Source organism: Dermacentor variabilis, chromosome 3, assembly GCF_050947875.1.
Source record: "Dermacentor variabilis isolate Ectoservices chromosome 3, ASM5094787v1, whole genome shotgun sequence".
Lineage (NCBI taxonomy): Eukaryota > Metazoa > Arthropoda > Arachnida > Ixodida > Ixodidae > Dermacentor > Dermacentor variabilis.
The window spans coordinates 149157144-149175434 of NC_134570.1; the positions used below are offsets into that span (position 1 = coordinate 149157144).

The 18291-nt window shown below is 39.8% G+C and overlaps 6 non-coding genes across 6 annotated transcripts; all 6 read right to left on the reverse strand.

The window, feature by feature from the left end:
- Positions 1–1014: 1014 nt before the first annotated feature.
- On the reverse strand, positions 1015–1140 carry LOC142576872 (U5 spliceosomal RNA). Its single transcript, XR_012826993.1, has one exon. It is a non-coding gene; the product is annotated as a U5 spliceosomal RNA (small nuclear RNA).
- A 3137-nt stretch (positions 1141–4277) lies between these two features.
- LOC142576873 (U5 spliceosomal RNA) lies at positions 4278–4403 on the reverse strand. The gene has a single exon (XR_012826994.1). It is a non-coding gene; the product is annotated as a U5 spliceosomal RNA (small nuclear RNA).
- A 3112-nt stretch (positions 4404–7515) lies between these two features.
- LOC142576874 (U5 spliceosomal RNA) lies at positions 7516–7641 on the reverse strand. The gene has a single exon (XR_012826995.1). It is a non-coding gene; the product is annotated as a U5 spliceosomal RNA (small nuclear RNA).
- Positions 7642–10756: 3115 nt separating this feature from the next.
- LOC142576876 (U5 spliceosomal RNA) lies at positions 10757–10882 on the reverse strand. Its single transcript, XR_012826996.1, has one exon. It is a non-coding gene; the product is annotated as a U5 spliceosomal RNA (small nuclear RNA).
- A 3137-nt stretch (positions 10883–14019) lies between these two features.
- LOC142576877 (U5 spliceosomal RNA) lies at positions 14020–14145 on the reverse strand. Its single transcript, XR_012826997.1, has one exon. It is a non-coding gene; the product is annotated as a U5 spliceosomal RNA (small nuclear RNA).
- A 3138-nt stretch (positions 14146–17283) lies between these two features.
- LOC142576858 (U5 spliceosomal RNA) lies at positions 17284–17409 on the reverse strand. The gene has a single exon (XR_012826983.1). It is a non-coding gene; the product is annotated as a U5 spliceosomal RNA (small nuclear RNA).
- Positions 17410–18291: the final 882 nt, after the last annotated feature.

Here is an 18291-nt window from a genome sequence, read left to right on the forward strand (position 1 = left end):
TACTGTTGTAACTAATTCTTCAATTTCTATGTGAGGCAATGCAAAAGTGTTGTTGTCACGCTCTGCCATTTTCACTGAAAGAACATCAGCATGTACTTGTGCATGTACCATAGGCCCTACGGAGGCAAAATAGGTACCAAATGATTCAACTGTACCTTCGTCAACTGTTTCATAGAAAGTAGAGATGTTCGATCCTACGCCCATTCTGTAATTTAGCGTGTCCCAATGTTTCTTTTTTATTTACATGCGCCTGCTTCATGAGAGATGAATCACATTGTTTTTTTGCTTTTCCTCATGGGAAACATAGATAGTTTTAGATAGCGTTCAAATTGAGTAATGTAATATTCGTTTGATCTGAACTGTAACCATTTGTGGTACCATTTATCCTTATCTGTTTACAAAGTTAATATTTCACTATTCATCCAAGGACACTTTGGGTAGCTGTATGTTTATGGGTCGGCAAAGACCGCCGTTCAACGGCACATTTAAGTATATTTAGAAATTTCCTGTACTCGGTATCAACGTGTTTATCATATGCCGTAATGATATCTGTTCGTTCTAATATTTCACGCAGCCGGACGTAGTCTATCTTACTCAGTACATTACTCTGTACCGAATTCAGTGTTTCTCAATAGGAACAATAATGGATGAATAGTCTGCAATCAACTCACCGCAAGGGCCAGTCTGCGCAGCTTAATATGCCACAGGATGTGATCTTCTGAGTAGTTGAGGTATCGGGTCGCGAGGTGCTTCTGTTTAAAACGTTTTCTCCGAAATTATTATTGTCCTTTTGAACAGTTTACGTCTATACGCCACGCTGTTGCGGATCTGTGAATCGACAACGGCGCGCGCAGGCGCACGTTACACTTTTCTGACAATAACGCTATTCTTGCGGGATGAGGCACATAAAGGGTACCTACGCTCGGTCGGCCACTGCGATAACACAAGATACGCTTGCTCATCGATATCTGCGTCAATCAACAACGTAAGTCTTTCTTTTGATTGCAATGGTAGGCCCTGCCCAAACGGGCAAGGCCTCTCAAAAATTGGCCTATAGGCTCATTGGAGTGTCCCTCCCCACGGTAATCTTTAGTAAAAGGCGAAAGATTAATACGTGGATTTGAGGAGAGACCTGAGCGATGAAGATACCGATGCTGTCCGAGGCTGGTCTCCTAAATGGTGTCACTTACTTGGCCAGGTGAACCTTCAAGCTATTCTCAAATTTGCATGCTTAAACCGCAACTCTTGTTATTATTTAGCAAGTGTATCTCTGACTGGGCTTTTCTACATGTACTTGTTAATAGAGAAATTTTACATGTTGCCGTATTCACGTTTAAAAGCTAATAACATTGTTAAAATAGCCAGGATTGCTTGCACTGCACGACTGCCATTTTCATGCGCAGCAGTCGCCATCTGGTGTTGAACATCGAAGTTTTAAAAGCTTGCGGAGGACTTTTTTTTTAACCGGATACTTTTTATTATTAGTTCTAAAATCCAGTACACACGCAGTTGGTCCCACCCATAGCCTTCAAGGCTAGTGATGGGTCCGCACGCTAAACAAGTACTATAATATTGGCCGACTTTTTCGTGAATGGGCTCAATCACAAAACACTTCAGTAACACGCAAGAAAATTGGCAAGCTTCAGTATATAACTTTGTGGCATATTCGACCAAAGCAGAGAGTCCAAAGTCCAAAGAATGTCCAAAGCACTGACAGGGCATCAAAAAGAAAAACAAGCTGGTTCCTTTCTTTTTTGTAAATTTATTTACGCGCTTCTTCATTCCAATAGTTTCGTAGTAATGAGGGAAAGATGTTTTAACGATGCCAAAATGTCATTGGTATCTATTACTTTGTTTGGAACTTCATGACACACGTTGGCTCCTTTACGTTGTACAGGTCTATGGCTGTATGTATTATGAGAAGGCGGCAAGGTAAACAGACTGTTTGTAGCGGCTCTTGTTTTTTCATTGATAATCTGAACATAGTAAGGGGCAGCTCGTTATTTGACCTTATTTATTGTATTTACTACTTCAGCTATCTTCAATTTAAATAAATTGATACGGGTAACATGCGTAGCTGTTCAAAAAGTGACATACAGGAGTGAGTACTTCTTCAATAATTTATTATACGAATAGCACGTTATTGAAGGCGACAAACATGGTCTCAATATGTTTTGTATGTCTCGCCCCTCGTTTACAGGCAATAGCATAAATCGCTGAGCGCAAATGAGAAATAGAGAACGCGTGAAATCGAAAGTCCAAAGCACTCTCTAGCTCTTTGTAATACATGACAGCCATGAGTTAATTTGGAGCAGACATTAATAATTTGTTGCTTCCAGTGCATATCAGACTCAAACACAGCACCAAGATATTACTTGCATTGCGACACGCTGAGGACATTCTTGTTTTGGTAATCATTGATGCAACGTGGTGATAATTTATATTATTCGCGAGTGAAGCACGGTGTACTTTATTTTCTGGTTATAAAGAGTCAGCTCATTACTTATGTACCATTGTGATACTTCGCTAAGTTCTTCATTAAATTTACAATTCAGTTCATCTAAGTTATCGCCTGTGAAAAGTAATGCTGTGTCATCGATATACATAATAGCTTCAGAATCCTTCAGACCTGACGGAAGATCGTTATTGTAAAGAAACAGAGGCCCAGCAAGGAACCGTGCAGAACACAGAAAATAGTGTTTTGTGGTAGAGAGGTTAGATTGTTTACAGCAACATATTGTTTCCTATTTGAAAAAGAACGTTTTTTTAGATTACAAATCTTTCATTTCAGACCCTAAGTTTCCAATTTCTGTTGCAGTATTGTCTGATGTACCGCATCGAAAGCTTTGGATACATCTAAGTAAATTACTATAGCTGGTTTATTATGCAGTGCAGTATTTATGAGTTGTGTTAGAACAGGAATTGCGGAAGACGTTGATCTTTGGGGCCTGAAGCCATGCTGGTTAGGATAGATGATGTTACATTTCTTTTAAAATTGCTGTATACGCTTACAAAGTGTCTTTACAAAAACTATTGATTGCATTTAGCAGCGGTATCAGCCTGTATTTTTCTATGTCGGATCGCTCACCACTCTTAAAGATAGGTATGACCGTCTTCACCTGCAGTTCATCAGGATACACTTCATTTTCCAACGTATGATTTAAGATATGCAGTAGATGGATTCCCAACATATAAAAGTTGTTTTTTATCAGCCTAAGAGGTAGTGCATCTGGTTCTGCCGCCTTAGCGACTGAAGGGATTTTTACTGTTGTAACTAATTCTTCAATTTCTATGTGAGGCAATGCAAAAGTGTTGTTGTCACGCTCTGCCATTTTCACTGAAAGAACATCAGCATGTACTTGTGCATGTACCATAGGCCCTACGGAGGCAAAATAGGTACCAAATGATTCAACTGTACCTTCGTCAACTGTTTCATAGAAAGTAGAGATGTTCGATCCTACGCCCATTCTGTAATTTAGCGTGTCCCAATGTTTCTTTTTTATTTACATGCGCCTGCTTCATGAGAGATGAATCACATTGTTTTTTTGCTTTTCCTCATGGGAAACATAGATAGTTTTAGATAGCGTTCAAATTGAGTAATGTAATATTCGTTTGATCTGAACTGTAACCATTTGTGGTACCATTTATCCTTATCTGTTTACAAAGTTAATATTTCACTATTCATCCAAGGACACTTTGGGTAGCTGTATGTTTATGGGTCGGCAAAGACCGCCGTTCAACGGCACATTTAAGTATATTTAGAAATTTCCTGTACTCGGTATCAACGTGTTTATCATATGCCGTAATGATATCTGTTCGTTCTAATATTTCACGCAGCCGGACGTAGTCTATCTTACTCAGTACATTACTCTGTACCGAATTCAGTGTTTCTCAATAGGAACAATAATGGATGAATAGTCTGCAATCAACTCACCGCAAGGGCCAGTCTGCGCAGCTTAATATGCCACAGGATGTGATCTTCTGAGTAGTTGAGGTATCGGGTCGCGAGGTGCTTCTGTTTAAAACGTTTTCTCCGAAATTATTATTGTCCTTTTGAACAGTTTACGTCTATACGCCACGCTGTTGCGGATCTGTGAATCGACAACGGCGCGCGCAGGCGCACGTTACACTTTTCTGACAATAACGCTATTCTTGCGGGATGAGGCACATAAAGGGTACCTACGCTCGGTCGGCCACTGCGATAACACAAGATACGCTTGCTCATCGATATCTGCGTCAATCAACAACGTAAGTCTTTCTTTTGATTGCAATGGTAGGCCCTGCCCAAACGGGCAAGGCCTCTCAAAAATTGGCCTATAGGCTCATTGGAGTGTCCCTCCCCACGGTAATCTTTAGTAAAAGGCGAAAGATTAATACGTGGATTTGAGGAGAGACCTGAGCGATGAAGATACCGATGCTGTCCGAGGCTGGTCTCCTAAATGGTGTCACTTACTTGGCCAGGTGAACCTTCAAGCTATTCTCAAATTTGCATGCTTAAACCTCAACTCTTGTTATTATTTAGCAAGTGTATCTCTGACTGGGCTTTTCTACATGTACTTGTTAATAGAGAAATTTTACATGTTGCCGTATTCACGTTTAAAAGCTAATAACATTGTTAAAATAGCCAGGATTGCTTGAACTGCACGACTGCCATTTTCATGCGCAGCAGTCGCCATCTGGTGTTGAACATCGAAGTTTTAAAAGCTTGCGGAGGACTTTTTTTTAACCGGATACTTTTTATTATTAGTTCTAAAATCCAGTACACACGCAGTTGGTCCCACCCATAGCCTTCAAGGCTAGTGATGCGTCCGCACGCTAAACAAGTACTATAATATTGGCCGACTTTTTCGTGAATGGGCTCAATCACAAAACACTTCAGTAACACGCAAGAAAATTGGCAAGCTTCAGTATATAACTTTGTGGCATATTCGACCAAAGCAGAGAGTCCAAAGTCCAAAGAATGTCCAAAGCACTGACAGGGCATCAAAAAGAAAAACAAGCTGGTTCCTTTCTTTTTTGTAAATTTATTTACACGCTTCTTCATTCCAATAGTTTCGTAGTAATGAGGGAAAGATGTTTTAACGATGCCAAAATGTCATTGGTATCCATTACTTCGTTTGGAACTTCATGACACACGTTGGCTCCTTTACGTTGTACAAAGGCGGCAAGGTAAACAGACTGTTTGTAGCGGCTCTTGTTTTTTCATTGATAATCTGAACATAGTTAGGGGCAGCTCGTTATTTGACCTTATTTATTGTATTTACTACTTCAGCTATCTTCAATTTAAATAAATTGATACGGGTAACATGCGTAGCTGTTCAAAAAGTGACATACAGGAGTGAGTACTTCTTCAATAATTTATTATACGAATAGCACGTTATTGAAGGCGACAAACATGGTCTCAATATGTTTTGTATGTCTCGCCCCTCGTTTACAGGCAATAGCATAAATCGCTGGGCGCAAATGAGAAATACAGAACGCGTGAAATCGAAAGTCCAAAGCACTCTCTAGCCCTTTGTAATACATGACAGCCATGAGTTAATTTGGAGCAGACATTAATAATTTGTTGCTTCCAGTGCATATCAGACTCAAACACAGCACCAAGATATTACTTGCATTGCGACACGCTGAGGACATTCTTGTTTTGGTAATCATTGATGCAACGTGGTGATAATTTATATTATTCGCGAGTGAAGCACGGTGTACTTTATTTTCTGGTTATAAAGAGTCAGCTCATTACTTATGTACCATTGTGATACTTCGCTAAGTTCTTCATTAAATTTACAATTCAGTTCCTCTAAGTTATCGCCTGTGAAAAGTAATGCTGTGTCATCGATATACATAATAGCTTCAGAATCCTTCAGACCTGACGGAAGATCGTTATTGTAAAGAAACAGAGGCCCAGCAAGGAACCGTGCAGAACACAGAAAATAGTGTTTTGTGGTAGAGAGGTTAGATTGTTTACAGCAACATATTGTTTCCTATTTGAAAAAGAACGTTTTTTTAGATTACAAATCTTTCATTTCAGACCCTAAGTTTCCAATTTCTGTTGCAGTATTGTCTGATGTACCGCATCGAAAGCTTTGGATACATCTAAGTAAATTACTATAGCTGGTTTATTATGCAGTGCAGTATTTATGAGTTGTGTTAGAACAGGAATTGCGGAAGACGTTGATCTTTGGGGCCTGAAGCCATGCTGGTTAGGATAGATGATGTTACATTTCTTTTAAAAATGCTGTATACGCTTACAAAGTGTCTTTACAAAAACTATTGATTGCATTTAGCAGCGGTATCAGCCTGTATTTTTCTATGTCGGATCGCTCACCACTCTTAAAGATAGGTTTGACCGTCTTCACCTGCAGTTCATCAGGATACACTTCATTTTCCAACGTATGATTTAAGATATGCAGTAGATGGATTCCCAACATATAAAAGTTGTTTTTTTATCAGCCTAACAGGTAGTGCATCTGGTTCTGCCGCCTTAGCGACTGAAGGGATTTTTACTGGTGTAACTAATTCTTCAATTTCTATGTGAGGCAATGCAAAAGTGTTGTTGTCACGCTCTGCCATTTTCACTGAAAGAACATCAGCATGTACTTGTGCATGTACCATAGGCCCTACGGAGGCAAAATAGGTACCAGATGATTCAACTGTACCTTCGTCAACTGTTTCATAGAAAGTAGAGATGTTCGATCCTACGCCCATTCTGTAGTTTAGCGTGTCCCATTGTTTTTTTTTTATTTACATGTGCCTGCTTCATGAGAGATGAATCACATTGTTTTTTTGCTTTTCCTCATAGGAAACATAGATAGTTTTAGATAGCGTTTAAATTGAGTAATGTAATATTCGTTTGATCTGAACTGTAACCATTTGCGGTACCATTTATCCTTATCTGTTTACAAAGTTAATATTTCAGTATTCATCCAAGGACACTTTGGGTAGCTGTATCTTTATGGGTTGGCGAAGACCGCCGTTCAACGGCACATTTAAGTATATCTAGAAATTTCCTGTACTCGGTATCAACGTGTTTATCATATGCCGTAATGATATCTGTTCGTTCTAATATTTCACGCAGCCGGACGTAGTCTATCTTACTCAGTATATTACTCTGTACCGAATTCAGTGTTTCTCAATAGGAACAATAACGGATGAATAGTCTGCAATCAACTCACCGCAAGGGCCAGTCTGCGCAGCTTAATATGCCACAGGATGTGATCTTCTGAGTAGTTGAGGTATCGGGTCGCGAGTTGCTTCTGTTTAAAACGTTTTCTCCGAAATTATTATTGTTCTTTTGAACAGTTTACGTCTATACGCCACGCTGTTGCGGATCTGTGCATCGACAACGGCGCGCGCAGGTGCACGTTACACTTTTCTGACAATAACGCTATTCTTGCGGGATGAGGCACATGAAGGGTACCTACGCTCGGTCGGCCACTGCGATAACACAAGATACGCTTGCTCATCGATATCTGCGTCAATCAACAACGTAAGTCTTTCTTTTGATTGCAATGGTAGGCCCTGCCCAAACGGGCAAGGCCTCTCAAAAATTGGCCTATAGGCTCATTGGAGTGTCCCTCCCCACGGTAATCTTTAGTAAAAGGCGAAAGATTAATACGTGGATTTGAGGAGAGACCTGAGCGATGAAGATACCGATGCTGTCCGAGGCTGGTCTCCTAAATGGTGTCACTTACTTGGCCAGGTGAACCTTCAAGCTATTCTCAAATTTGCATGCTTAAACCTCAACTCTTGTTATTATTTAGCAAGTGTATCTCTGACTGGGCTTTTCTACATGTACTTGTGAATAGAGAAATTTTACATGTTGCCGTATTCACGTTTAAAAGCTAATAACATTGTTAAAATAGCCAGGATTGCTTCTTAAACTGCACGACTGCCATTTTCATGCGCAGCAGTCGCCATCTGGTGTTGAACATCGAAGTTTTAAAAGCTTGCGGAGGTCTTTTTTTTTAACCGGATACTTTTTATTATTAGTTCTAAAATCCAGTACACACGCAGTTGGTCCCACCCATAGCCTTCAAGGCTAGTGATGCGTCCGCACGCTAAACAAGTACTATAATATTGGCCGACTTTTTCGTGAATGGGCTCAATCACAAAACACTTCAGTAACACGCAAGAAAATTGGCAAGCTTCAGTATATAACTTTGTGGCATATTCGACCAAAGCAGAGAGTCCAAAGTCCAAAGAATGTCCAAAGCACTGACAGGGCATCAAAAAGAAAAACAAGCTGGTTCCTTTCTTTTTTGTAAATTTATTTACACGCTTCTTCATTCCAATAGTTTCGTAGTAATGAGGGAAAGATGTTTTAACGATGCCAAAATGTCATTGGTATCCATTACTTCGTTTGGAACTTCATGACACACGTTGGCTCCTTTACGTTGTACAAAGGCGGCAAGGTAAACAGACTGTTTGTAGCGGCTCTTGTTTTTTCATTGATAATCTGAACATAGTTAGGGGCAGCTCGTTATTTGACCTTATTTATTGTATTTACTACTTCAGCTATCTTCAATTTAAATAAATTGATACGGGTAACATGCGTAGCTGTTCAAAAAGTGACATACAGGAGTGAGTACTTCTTCAATAATTTATTATACGAATAGCACGTTATTGAAGGCGACAAACATGGTCTCAATATGTTTTGTATGTCTCGCCCCTCGTTTACAGGCAATAGCATAAATCGCTGGGCGCAAATGAGAAATACAGAACGCGTGAAATCGAAAGTCCAAAGCACTCTCTAGCCCTTTGTAATACATGACAGCCATGAGTTAATTTGGAGCAGACATTAATAATTTGTTGCTTCCAGTGCATATCAGACTCAAACACAGCACCAAGATATTACTTGCATTGCGACACGCTGAGGACATTCTTGTTTTGGTAATCATTGATGCAACGTGGTGATAATTTATATTATTCGCGAGTGAAGCACGGTGTACTTTATTTTCTGGTTATAAAGAGTCAGCTCATTACTTATGTACCATTGTGATACTTCGCTAAGTTCTTCATTAAATTTACAATTCAGTTCCTCTAAGTTATCGCCTGTGAAAAGTAATGCTGTGTCATCGATATACATAATAGCTTCAGAATCCTTCAGACCTGACGGAAGATCGTTATTGTAAAGAAACAGAGGCCCAGCAAGGAACCGTGCAGAACACAGAAAATAGTGTTTTGTGGTAGAGAGGTTAGATTGTTTACAGCAACATATTGTTTCCTATTTGAAAAAGAACGTTTTTTTAGATTACAAATCTTTCATTTCAGACCCTAAGTTTCCAATTTCTGTTGCAGTATTGTCTGATGTACCGCATCGAAAGCTTTGGATACATCTAAGTAAATTACTATAGCTGGTTTATTATGCAGTGCAGTATTTATGAGTTGTGTTAGAACAGGAATTGCGGAAGACGTTGATCTTTGGGGCCTGAAGCCATGCTGGTTAGGATAGATGATGTTACATTTCTTTTAAAAATGCTGTATACGCTTACAAAGTGTCTTTACAAAAACTATTGATTGCATTTAGCAGCGGTATCAGCCTGTATTTTTCTATGTCGGATCGCTCACCACTCTTAAAGATAGGTATGACCGTCTTCACCTGCAGTTCATCAGGATACACTTCATTTTCCAACGTATGATTTAAGATATGCAGTAGATGGATTCCCAACATATAAAAGTTGTTTTTTATCAGCCTAACAGGTAGTGCATCTGGTTCTGCCGCCTTAGCGACTGAAGGGATTTTTACTGTTGTAACTAATTCTTCAATTTCTATGTGAGGCAATGCAAAAGTGTTGTTGTCACGCTCTGCCATTTTCACTGAAAGAACATCAGCATGTACTTGTGCATGTACCATAGGCCCTACGGAGGCAAAATAGGTACCAGATGATTCAACTGTACCTTCGTCAACTGTTTCATAGAAAGTAGAGATGTTCGATCCTACGCCCATTCTGTAGTTTAGCGTGTCCCATTGTTTTTTTTTTATTTACATGTGCCTGCTTCATGAGAGATGAATCACATTGTTTTTTTGCTTTTCCTCATAGGAAACATAGATAGTTTTAGATAGCGTTTAAATTGAGTAATGTAATATTCGTTTGATCTGAACTGTAACCATTTGTGGTACCATTTATCCTTATCTGTTTACAAAGTTAATATTTCAGTATTCATCCAAGGACACTTTGGGTAGCTGTATCTTTATGGGTCGGCAAAGACCGCCGTTCAACGGCACATTTAAGTATATCTAGAAATTTCCTGTACTCGGTATCAACGTGTTTATCATATGCCGTAATGATATCTGTTCGTTCTAATATTTCACGCAGCCGGACGTAGTCTATCTTACTCAGTATATTACTCTGTACCGAATTCAGTGTTTCTCAATAGGAACAATAACGGATGAATAGTCTGCAATCAACTCACCGCAAGGGCCAGTCTGCGCAGCTTAATATGCCACAGGATGTGATCTTCTGAGTAGTTGAGGTATCGGGTCGCGAGTTGCTTCTGTTTAAAACGTTTTCTCCGAAATTATTATTGTTCTTTTGAACAGTTTACGTCTATACGCCACGCTGTTGCGGATCTGTGCATCGACAACGGCGCGCGCAGGTGCACGTTACACTTTTCTGACAATAACGCTATTCTTGCGGGATGAGGCACATGAAGGGTACCTACGCTCGGTCGGCCACTGCGATAACACAAGATACGCTTGCTCATCGATATCTGCGTCAATCAACAACGTAAGTCTTTCTTTTGATTGCAATGGTAGGCCCTGCCCAAACGGGCAAGGCCTCTCAAAAATTGGCCTATAGGCTCATTGGAGTGTCCCTCCCCACGGTAATCTTTAGTAAAAGGCGAAAGATTAATACGTGGATTTGAGGAGAGACCTGAGCGATGAAGATACCGATGCTGTCCGAGGCTGGTCTCCTAAATGGTGTCACTTACTTGGCCAGGTGAACCTTCAAGCTATTCTCAAATTTGCATGCTTAAACCTCAACTCTTGTTATTATTTAGCAAGTGTATCTCTGACTGGGCTTTTCTACATGTACTTGTTAATAGAGAAATTTTACATGTTGCGGTATTCACGTTTAAAAGCTAATAACATTGTTAAAATAGCCAGGATTGCTTGAACTGCACGACTGCCATTTTCATGCGCAGCAGTCGCCATCTGGTGTTGAACATCGAAGTTTTAAAAGCTTGCGGAGGACTTTTTATTTAACCGGATACTTTTTATTATTAGTTCTAAAATCCAGTACACACGCAGTTGGTCCCACCCATAGCCTTCAAGGCTAGTGATGCGTCCGCACGCTAAACAAGTACTATAATATTGGCCGACTTTTTCGTGAATGGGCTCAATCACAAAACACTTCAGTAACACGCAAGAAAATTGGCAAGCTTCAGTATATAACTTTGTGGCATATTCGACCAAAGCAGAGAGTCCAAAGTCCAAAGAATGTCCAAAGCACTGACAGGGCATCAAAAAGAAAAACAAGCTGGTTCCTTTCTTTTTTGTAAATTTATTTACACGCTTCTTCATTCCAATAGTTTCGTAGTAATGAGGGAAAGATGTTTTAACGATGCCAAAATGTCATTGGTATCCATTACTTCGTTTGGAACTTCATGACACACGTTGGCTCCTTTACGTTGTACAGGTCTATGGCTGTATGTATTATGAGAAGGCGGCAAGGTAAACAGACTGTTTGTAGCGGCTCTTGTTTTTTCATTGATAATCTGAACATAGTTAGGGGCAGCTCGTTATTTGACCTTATTTATTGTATTTACTACTTCAGCTATCTTCAATTTAAATAAATTGATACGGGTAACATGCGTAGCTGTTCAAAAAGTGACATACAGGAGTGAGTACTTCTTCAATAATTTATTATACGAATAGCACGTTATTGAAGGCGACAAACATGGTCTCAATATGTTTTGTATGTCTCGCCCCTCGTTTACAGGCAATAGCATAAATCGCTGGGCGCAAATGAGAAATACAGAACGCGTGAAATCGAAAGTCCAAAGCACTCTCTAGCCCTTTGTAATACATGACAGCCATGAGTTAATTTGGAGCAGACATTAATAATTTGTTGCTTCCAGTGCATATCAGACTCAAACACAGCACCAAGATATTACTTGCATTGCGACACGCTGAGGACATTCTTGTTTTGGTAATCATTGATGCAACGTGGTGATAATTTATATTATTCGCGAGTGAAGCACGGTGTACTTTATTTTCTGGTTATAAAGAGTCAGCTCATTACTTATGTACCATTGTGATACTTCGCTAAGTTCTTCATTAAATTTACAATTCAGTTCCTCTAAGTTATCGCCTGTGAAAAGTAATGCTGTGTCATCGATATACATAATAGCTTCAGAATCCTTCAGACCTGACGGAAGATCGTTATTGTAAAGAAACAGAGGCCCAGCAAGGAACCGTGCAGAACACAGAAAATAGTGTTTTGTGGTAGAGAGGTTAGATTGTTTACAGCAACATATTGTTTCCTATTTGAAAAAGAACGTTTTTTTAGATTACAAATCTTTCATTTCAGACCCTAAGTTTCCAATTTCTGTTGCAGTATTGTCTGATGTACCGCATCGAAAGCTTTGGATACATCTAAGTAAATTACTATAGCTGGTTTATTATGCAGTGCAGTATTTATGAGTTGTGTTAGAACAGGAATTGCGGAAGACGTTGATCTTTGGGGCCTGAAGCCATGCTGGTTAGGATAGATGATGTTACATTTCTTTTAAAAATGCTGTATACGCTTACAAAGTGTCTTTACAAAAACTATTGATTGCATTTAGCAGCGGTATCAGCCTGTATTTTTCTATGTCGGATCGCTCACCACTCTTAAAGATAGGTATGACCGTCTTCACCTGCAGTTCATCAGGATACACTTCATTTTCCAACGTATGATTTAAGATATGCAGTAGATGGATTCCCAACATATAAAAGTTGTTTTTTATCAGCCTAACAGGTAGTGCATCTGGTTCTGCCGCCTTAGCGACTGAAGGGATTTTTACTGTTGTAACTAATTCTTCAATTTCTATGTGAGGCAATGCAAAAGTGTTGTTGTCACGCTCTGCCATTTTCACTGAAAGAACATCAGCATGTACTTGTGCATGTACCATAGGCCCTACGGAGGCAAAATAGGTACCAGATGATTCAACTGTACCTTCGTCAACTGTTTCATAGAAAGTAGAGATGTTCGATCCTACGCCCATTCTGTAGTTTAGCGTGTCCCATTGTTTTTTTTTTATTTACATGTGCCTGCTTCATGAGAGATGAATCACATTGTTTTTTTGCTTTTCCTCATAGGAAACATAGATAGTTTTAGATAGCGTTTAAATTGAGTAATGTAATATTCGTTTGATCTGAACTGTAACCATTTGTGGTACCATTTATCCTTATCTGTTTACAAAGTTAATATTTCAGTATTCATCCAAGGACACTTTGGGTAGCTGTATCTTTATGGGTCGGCAAAGACCGCCGTTCAACGGCACATTTAAGTATATCTAGAAATTTCCTGTACTCGGTATCAACGTGTTTATCATATGCCGTAATGATATCTGTTCGTTCTAATATTTCACGCAGCCGGACGTAGTCTATCTTACTCAGTATATTACTCTGTACCGAATTCAGTGTTTCTCAATAGGAACAATAACGGATGAATAGTCTGCAATCAACTCACCGCAAGGGCCAGTCTGCGCAGCTTAATATGCCACAGGATGCGATCTTCTGAGTAGTTGAGGTATCGGGTCGCGAGTTGCTTCTGTTTAAAACGTTTTCTCCGAAATTATTATTGTTCTTTTGAACAGTTTACGTCTATACGCCACGCTGTTGCGGATCTGTGCATCGACAACGGCGCGCGCAGGTGCACGTTACACTTTTCTGACAATAACGCTATTCTTGCGGGATGAGGCACATGAAGGGTACCTACGCTCGGTCGGCCACTGCGATAACACAAGATACGCTTGCTCATCGATATCTGCGTCAATCAACAACGTAAGTCTTTCTTTTGATTGCAATGGTAGGCCCTGCCCAAACGGGCAAGGCCTCTCAAAAATTGGCCTATAGGCTCATTGGAGTGTCCCTCCCCACGGTAATCTTTAGTAAAAGGCGAAAGATTAATACGTGGATTTGAGGAGAGACCTGAGCGATGAAGATACCGATGCTGTCCGAGGCTGGTCTCCTAAATGGTGTCACTTACTTGGCCAGGTGAACCTTCAAGCTATTCTCAAGTTTGCATGCTTAAACCTCAACTCTTGTTATTATTTAGCAAGTGTATCTCTGACTGGGCTTTTCTACATGTACTTGTTAATAGAGAAATTTTACATGTTGCCGTATTCACGTTTAAAAGCTAATAACATTGTTAAAATAGCCAGGATTGCTTGAACTGCACGACTGCCATTTTCATGCGCAGCAGTCGCCATCTGGTGTTGAACATCGAAGTTTTAAAAGCTTGCGGAGGACTTTTTTTTTAACCGGATACTTTTTATTATTAGTTCTAAAATCCAGTACACACGCAGTTGGTCCCACCCATAGCCTTCAAGGCTAGTGATGCGTCCGCACGCTAAACAAGTACTATAATATTGGCCGACTTTTTCGTGAATGGGCTCAATCACAAAACACTTCAGTAACACGCAAGAAAATTGGCAAGCTTCAGTATATAACTTTGTGGCATATTCGACCAAAGCAGAGAGTCCAAAGTCCAAAGAATGTCCAAAGCACTGACAGGGCATCAAAAAGAAAAACAAGCTGGTTCCTTTCTTTTTTGTAAATTTATTTACACGCTTCTTCATTCCAATAGTTTCGTAGTAATGAGGGAAAGATGTTTTAACGATGCCAAAATGTCATTGGTATCCATTACTTCGTTTGGAACTTCATGACACACGTTGGCTCCTTTACGTTGTACAGGTCTATGGCTGTATGTATTATGAGAAGGCGGCAAGGTAAACAGACTGTTTGTAGCGGCTCTTGTTTTTTCATTGATAATCTGAACATAGTTAGGGGCAGCTCGTTATTTGACCTTATTTATTGTATTTACTACTTCAGCTATCTTCAATTTAAATAAATTGATACGGGTAACATGCGTAGCTGTTCAAAAAGTGACATACAGGAGTGAGTACTTCTTCAATAATTTATTATACGAATAGCACGTTACTGAAGGCGACAAACATGGTCTCAATATGTTTTGTATGTCTCGCCCCTCGTTTACAGGCAATAGCATAAATCGCTGGGCGCAAATGAGAAATACAGAACGCGTGAAATCGAAAGTCCAAAGCACTCTCTAGCCCTTTGTAATACATGACAGCCATGAGTTAATTTGGAGCAGACATTAATAATTTGTTGCTTCCAGTGCATATCAGACTCAAACACAGCACCAAGATATTACTTGCATTGCGACACGCTGAGGACATTCTTGTTTTGGTAATCATTGATGCAACGTGGTGATAATTTATATTATTCGCGAGTGAAGCACGGTGTACTTTATTTTCTGGTTATAAAGAGTCAGCTCATTACTTATGTACCATTGTGATACTTCGCTAAGTTCTTCATTAAATTTACAATTCAGTTCCTCTAAGTTATCGCCTGTGAAAAGTAATGCTGTGTCATCGATATACATAATAGCTTCAGAATCCTTCAGACCTGACGGAAGATCGTTATTGTAAAGAAACAGAGGCCCAGCAAGGAACCGTGCAGAACACAGAAAATAGTGTTTTGTGGTAGAGAGGTTAGATTGTTTACAGCAACATATTGTTTCCTATTTGAAAAAGAACGTTTTTTTAGATTACAAATCTTTCATTTCAGACCCTAAGTTTCCAATTTCTGTTGCAGTATTGTCTGATGTACCGCATCGAAAGCTTTGGATACATCTAAGTAAATTACTATAGCTGGTTTATTATGCAGTGCAGTATTTATGAGTTGTGTTAGAACAGGAATTGCGGAAGACGTTGATCTTTGGGGCCTGAAGCCATGCTGGTTAGGATAGATGATGTTACATTTCTTTTAAAAATGCTGTATACGCTTACAAAGTGTCTTTACAAAAACTATTGATTGCATTTAGCAGCGGTATCAGCCTGTATTTTTCTATGTCGGATCGCTCACCACTCTTAAAGATAGGTATGACCGTCTTCACCTGCAGTTCATCAGGATACACTTCATTTTCCAACGTATGATTTAAGATATGCAGTAGATGGATTCCCAACATATAAAAGTTGTTTTTTATCAGCCTAACAGGTAGTGCATCTGGTTCTGCCGCCTTAGCGACTGAAGGGATTTTTACTGTTGTAACTAATTCTTCAATTTCTATGTGAGGCAATGCAAAAGTGTTGTTGTCACGCTCTGCCATTTTCACTGAAAGAACATCAGCATGTACTTGTGCATGTACCATAGGCCCTACGGAGGCAAAATAGGTACCAGATGATTCAACTGTACCTTCGTCAACTGTTTCATAGAAAGTAGAGATGTTCGATCCTACGCCCATTCTGTAGTTTAGCGTGTCCCATTGTTTTTTTTTTTATTTACATGTGCCTGCTTCATGAGAGATGAATCACATTGTTTTTTTGCTTTTCCTCATAGGAAACATAGATAGTTTTAGATAGCGTTTAAATTGAGTAATGTAATATTCGTTTGATCTGAACTGTAACCATTTGTGGTACCATTTATCCTTATCTGTTTACAAAGTTAATATTTCAGTATTCATCCAAGGACACTTTGGGTAGCTGTATCTTTATGGGTCGGCAAAGACCGCCGTTCAACGGCACATTTAAGTATATCTAGAAATTTCCTGTACTCGGTATCAACGTGTTTATCATATGCCGTAATGATATCTGTTCGTTCTAATATTTCACGCAGCCGGACGTAGTCTATCTGACTCAGTATATTACTCTGTACCGAATTCAGTGTTTCTCAATAGGAACAATAACGGATGAATAGTCTGCAATCAACTCACCGCAAGGGCCAGTCTGCGCAGCTTAATATGCCACAGGATGTGATCTTCTGAGTAGTTGAGGTATCGGGTCGCGAGTTGCTTCTGTTTAAAACGTTTTCTCCGAAATTATTATTGTTCTTTTGAACAGTTTACGTCTATACGCCACGCTGTTGCGGATCTGTGCATCGACAACGGCGCGCGCAGGTGCACGTTACACTTTTCTGACAATAACGCTATTCTTGCGGGATGAGGCACATGAAGGGTACCTACGCTCGGTCGGCCACTGCGATAACACAAGATACGCTTGCTCATCGATATCTGCGTCAATCAACAACGTAAGTCTTTCTTTTGATTGCAATGGTAGGCCCTGCCCAAACGGGCAAGGCCTCTCAAAAATTGGCCTATAGGCTCATTGAAGTGTCCCTCCCCACGGTAATCTTTAGTAAAAGGCGAAAGATTAATACGTGGATTTGAGGAGAGACCTGAGCGATGAAGATACCGATGCTGTCCGAGGCTGGTCTCCTAAATGGTGTCACTTACTTGGCCAGGTGAACCTTCAAGCTATTCTCAAATTTGCATGCTTAAACCTCAACTCTTGTTATTATTTAGCAAGTGTATCTCTGACTGGGCTTTTCTACATGTACTTGTTAATAGAGAAATTTTACATGTTGCCGTATTCACGTTTAAAAGCTAATAACATTGTTAAAATAGCCAGGATTGCTTGAACTGCACGACTGCCATTTTCATGCGCAGCAGTCGCCATCTGGTGTTGAACATCGAAGTTTTAAAAGCTTGCGGAGGACTTTTTTTTTAACCGGATACTTTTTATTATTAGTTCTAAAATCCAGTACACACGCAGTTGGTCCCACCCATAGCCTTCAAGGCTAGTGATGCGTCCGCACGCTAAACAAGTACTATAATATTGGCCGACTTTTTCGTGAATGGGCTCAATCACAAAACACTTCAGTAACACGCAAGAAAATTGGCAAGCTTCAGCATATAACTTTGTGGCATATTCGACCAAAGCAGAGAGTCCAAAGTCCAAAGAATGTCCAAAGCACTGACAGGGCATCAAAAAGAAAAACAAGCTGGTTCCTTTCTTTTTTGTAAATTTATTTACACGCTTCTTCATTCCAATAGTTTCGTAGTAATGAGGGAAAGATGTTTTAACGATGCCAAAATGTCATTGGTATCCATTACTTCGTTTGGAACTTCATGACACACGTTGGCTCCTTTACGTTGTACAAAGGCGGCAAGGTAAACAGACTGTTTGTAGCGGCTGTTGTTTTTTCATTGATAATCTGAACATAGTTAGGGGCAGCTCGTTATTTGACCTTATTTATTGTATTTACTACTTCAGCTATCTTCAATT